A 5,433-nucleotide genomic window follows, 5' to 3' on the forward strand; every position below is an offset into this window, starting at 1 on the left:
CCAGTGTTGATCACATTAGATGAATCAGCATATCTTAAGGTGTTATGTCAACCTTCTTCGTGGCTCAGGTACTTTGCAGTTTCCCAATTATAATCCTCTATTGGTTTTATAAAAAGTAATTCTAATAATTATGTATATAAGCTAGTGATCCCTGATTCATTATACAGGCAGCAGAAAATATGTCAGATTTTGAATCCTTTTTTTCCAAATGAATTTCTGAGCATGGCTCACAGTATTCTGTATAATACCTCTGTTCCTTCAAGATTAAAAAAATAAATAAAAATCACTTCCACAAATGTTTGTCAAAATTAGGAGCACTTTAACAAATAGCTCTAAAAAGCAGTACCTTCTAACATGTCATTAAATAGTCTCTTTTGAATATGATTTAAGCCTTTTCGGTTACATCAGGAAGTTCTCTAATACATTTCCATAAATTACAATAAATAATGTCCTTTTACATTTCTGGAGGCTTTCAACAAATGTGTGAAGTTAGCAATTCAGGATCAACTCTTTATGCTCCCTTGTTGTTGAAAGTTCTTCAAGCTAGTTTTTACTCATTAGGGGTAGGAATCAAGGCTTACATTAGGGAACATTTCACAGCATCCCAGTTCTGAAACTTTTTGTTTTCAGGCAGAGGGAAGATTACACTTTAAAAAAGAAGCAAAGTGGGCTCTGGCTTTGAGTAGCTTCTTGTCCATTCTAAATCTTACACCTTCAAAAGAACTCGGCACACAGTAGATGTTCAATAAATTCTTTAAACTGACATGGAAGTGTGCTTTCGGCTGGCAGGAAGGGACAGGAGGGAGGGTCCAGTACCTTTCTTTGACTCCAATTGTTTCTCCCTCCTAGAATGGTCTCTCCCCACTCCCTTCTCTCCTTGTAGCTCAGTCCTATCTACTTTTCAAACCTAAAGAACTTCTCTAAATCCTACAAGTTAGAGAAGGCACTGGATCTCTCATTTCATTGGCATAGGGGTGGGGAACTTGAAACCTCAAGGCCACATGTGGCTCTCTAGGTCCTCAAAAGTGGGGCCCTTTGACTGAATCCAAACTTCACAGAACAAATCCCCTTAATAAACAGATTTGTTCTATAAAACTTGGACTCAGTCAAAAAGCCACACCCAAAGAAGTATACAAAGAACCACCACAGGCTCCCCACCCTTGTACTCCCAAATGAGGATACTCCCTCAGTCAAAGAAGTTCAGCACCATCTTTAAAACCTATAGACTTAGATTTATCTTGATCAAAAATATGAAATATGAGGCCTGCTGGCCCCCATGTAGCCAGTAATAATAATAGCTAGCATTTATATAGTGCTTACTGTATGCCGGGCTCTCTGTCAAACACCTTATAGTTATTAACTCATTTGATCCACACAATGACCATAATTACCCCCATTTTACAGATGATGAAACTGAGGCAAATAGAAGTTAAGTGATTTGCCCAGGGTCATGCAGCTAGTGTCTGAGTCTGGATTTGAACTCACCTGGTAACATGCCTGAATGTTGTTAAACCACATTAAAATGAAATTAGAAAAAATTTAACAAAATAAATAAAATACAATTTAGATAACGTTACATTTTAAAAGTGAATCAATATGTGGCTCTACGTACAAATGAATGGCTCCTTTTTCTATTTGTTTGACAACACTGGCCTAAATCATTTAGAAATCAAGTGACTTGCCCAGGATCACACAGCTAGGACTGAAAATAGGTCTTCCTCTCTTTGAGGCTAGCTCCCTATAAATTTTGTCACACTACTTCTCTACTTAGGCCTTGACTTTGTACTGGCTCTTACTGATCGCAGTTTCTTCCATGCAGATTTTGCCCTCTCAGTAATACATGGTGATATTTATGTAGAACTTTAAGGCTTATAAAGTGCTTTGTGTACAATATTTTATTTCATTTCATTAATACAACACCCCTGAGAGGTAGATGGTATTATTATCCTCATTTGGCAGATGAGGAAATGGAGATGCAGAAAGGATTAAGTGACATGCCCAGAGTAAGGAACACAGGTAATAACAATCCTTAATGAGACTGGCACCCAATTCTTCCAGATTTCAATCGTAGCACTATGTCCCACAGCCTCTTAGGCATAGGGACCCCATTTTGTGTTTTAGAGGACTCTGCAGAGGGTGAAGCACAGAGCAGGTGTTCAATAAATACTTGCTAGTTGATTGAATTTTCTTCCATCATTAAACTTCAACATATTTCAAAGATTTATTATTTCATCAATGGGAGGATTCTCTTCTGATATAGAATGAAACCTTTATATGCTGAAGTAGACTGTCTCCTGTGAGATAATAATAGAGAAAAAGCCAACTGATGGCCGACTTTCTATTGTTAAGCCTCCCTACCTTTAGTGAGACTGATTCCCAGGTGACAGATTCACAGTTCATTTCTGGTCTGGTACTTGAGTCCCCATTTTGGTAGGTGCTACAAGAGCCTATTCTCCACAGCGTCTGAGAACCCAAAACTGTATGAAGGAGTCGTACAGGGGACCTCACAGAGCAAAACCATTAAAGATTTAGAGAAAAATCAAAATAAATCAGACTTCAGAAACCTTTCCAGGATGAGAGAGAGGTTTGATCATCAAAATAATAGAAAGCTTAGGTGAGGAGGGGAGAAACCAGCTAGAGGACTGTAATCTGGAATAACAGAGAGAATATAAAGAAACCCAAGGGAAAGAAAACCGGGGAACATGGTGTACCCAACTGAGAATTCACATCTACAGATTCAGTTGAGAGGAACCACTGTAACAGGAAAGGAGCTGATAGGAAACAGAAACTAAAGAGAGAGCCTAGAGTACAGGAGGCCTACCCTGGCTAGTCCACAAAGAAAAATGCTGTCAGGCTTCCCAGAGCAAGTTATTTACACTTCTGTGACTAAAGCACACCATTTTGGGAACCTCTTGGGCTGTCTACAGTCTGTCATGACGGGTGTTATCTGTCCAGAACAAATGTGAGTGTTGGCAGGGAGTAGAAATGAACAGGGCCCATCCCCTCTTTTGTCAAGGGGTAACTCAAGTGCTCACCAGGGATCAGGCTCAAACATAAAAGCTCTTTCTCTGCCCAGAAATGAAAGTATTCAACGTGTAGTAGTCTGAACAAATCCAAATTTTTTGCATTGAATTTTGGCAGATCGTGTCATGACCTAATCTAAATCTGTCCAGGCCTTGGAGTTCACTTTATTCCTCCAAACTCATGTCAGATCATTTGATTTTCAGATTCCCAGGACAGACAGAAGGCAGTTCAAATCCCATCTTTTTAGGGTAGTCTAAGATCTCATAATTAGAAATTGTGGGCAAAAGGTACAAAAAGCCAGATTTTTGACTCAAAATAAGCAACAACTATTTAATCATTAGAATTGTCCAAAAGCAGAATGTTACCTCAGGAGTTGGTGAGTCCTGCATCAGCAGGGCTTCAAAAAAAGGCTAGATGACCACTTGTCAAAAATATTATAGATGAAATTCTTATCTATCTATAGGTCAGATGAGTTAACCTCTGAAGTTCTTTCTAATTCTGAGATGCCGTTATCCTGTGATCTAAATTTTCCTTCTTCTGGTTTTTTTAAACCTGGGTTAGGTAGGGAAAGTGAGGGCTTCCCATGATCCTAAATGGCTGAAATCCCTCTATCTTTATAAGGTCTTCTCTAATCTCTTGAAATTCATTTCCATTTCTCAATCCAAGTGACCTTATGTGATAGATGTTGGACCTCTTACTAGATTTGAAGGTTTTATAAGAGGTTTTAGCCAAAATAAATGCTGTATTTCAAAACTTCACAATTTTCTATCTCATTTGTAGTCTATTTCTCCTGTTGGCAAGCAAATAAATTCACTCATTGCCTTCCAATTATTTTTGATATATTGAGCAACTATTGTCTTGCTGTGATATGGTTTGGCTCCTTTGGCCAGCTGAGGCTTTATGACCTATTGTCTTAGCACTGCCTGGAGTTGGCCTAGCATTTATCTGCTTCCTATAGAGCAGGAATTCTTAACTTGTTTTTGTATCATGGACCCATCCAGCAGTCTGGTAAAGCTTTCAGAGGCCTTCTCAGCACAGTGCTATTAAATGCATATAATAAAATATGTAGGAATACAAAAGAAACCAATACATATATAGTACAAGGGATAGGAACTCCTGCTACAGAGGGCAGTAGGGGAAAAAAGAAAGAAAAAAAGACAAAGAAGATTGAAAGATGGAAGGAAGGAAGGAAGGAAGGAAGGAAGGAAGGAAGGAAGGAAGGAAGGAAGGAAGGGAGGAAGGAAGGAAGGAAGGGAGGGAGGGAGGGAGGGAGGGAGGGAGGGAGGGAGGAAGGAAGGAAGGAAGGAAGGAAGGAGGGAGGGAGGGAGGGAGGGAGGGAGGAAGGAAGGAAGGAGGGAAGGAAGGAGGGAGGGAGGGAGGAAGGAAGGAAGGAGGGAAGGGAGGAAGGAAGGAAGGAAGGAAGGAAGGGAGGGAGGGAGGGAGGGAGGGAGGGAGGAAGGAAGGAAGGAAGGAAGGAAGGAAGGAAGGAAGGAAGGAAGGAAGGGAGGGAGGGAGGGAGGGAGGGAGGGAGGAAGGAAGGAAGGAAGGAAGGAAGGAAGGAAGGAAGGAAGGAAGGAAGGAAGGGAGGGAGGGAGGGAGGGAGGGAGGGAGGGAGGAAGGAAGGAAGGAAGGAAGGAGGGAGGGAGGGAGGGAAGGAGGGAGGGAGGGAGGGAGGGAGGAAGGAAGGAAGGGAGGGAGGAAGGAAGGAAGGAAGGAAGGAAGGGAGGGAGGGAGGGAGGGAGGGAGGGAGGGAGGGAGGGAGGAAGGAAGGAAGGAAGGAAGGAAGGAAGGAAGGAAGGAAGGAAGGAAGGGAGGGAGGGAGGGAGGGAGGGAGGGAGGGAGGGAGGAAGGGAGGAAGAGAGGGAGGGAGGGAGGGAGGATGAACCAGGACTAGGATTTGAACAAGGACCTGCTCATGTGGATACTCTGGTCCCATGTTTCTGTGTTTCCGATTTTTTTCTTTATATGAGGGATTCCCAGCAAAGTGATTAGAATCTGCTGGTGGAACTCTACGGGTCAGTTGCTGCCACCACTCTCCCTCCCATTTACCACTTTGAGGTTTCCCAGAATTCATATTGGGTAGAGGTGTCTATACCTTTACTGCTTTCAGGAACTTTACTTTTAATGCTCTCCTTCATCCTAACTCCCATCTCAGGGTCTTTACTAAGCTCAGCGTCCCTTATCTTCACACAGAAACCTTATACATCCTCCATCTTGCATGCCCATAATCTTCAGACATTGGGGAAATAAAAAATTGCTTCTCCTCACAGAAATCTTGAGAACCCCTGCCTTAGATGAATAATCCCCACATGGTTCTTACTCCTCCTTAAGCATTCAAATAAATCTTTCACCTCTGAACAGGAGTGGTATGGTGTAATCTTGTGCAGTTGACTAATTTGACTTCACAGA

The sequence above is a fragment of the Notamacropus eugenii genome, chromosome 1 (assembly GCF_028372415.1).
Source record: "Notamacropus eugenii isolate mMacEug1 chromosome 1, mMacEug1.pri_v2, whole genome shotgun sequence".
Classification (NCBI taxonomy): domain Eukaryota; kingdom Metazoa; phylum Chordata; class Mammalia; order Diprotodontia; family Macropodidae; genus Notamacropus; species Notamacropus eugenii.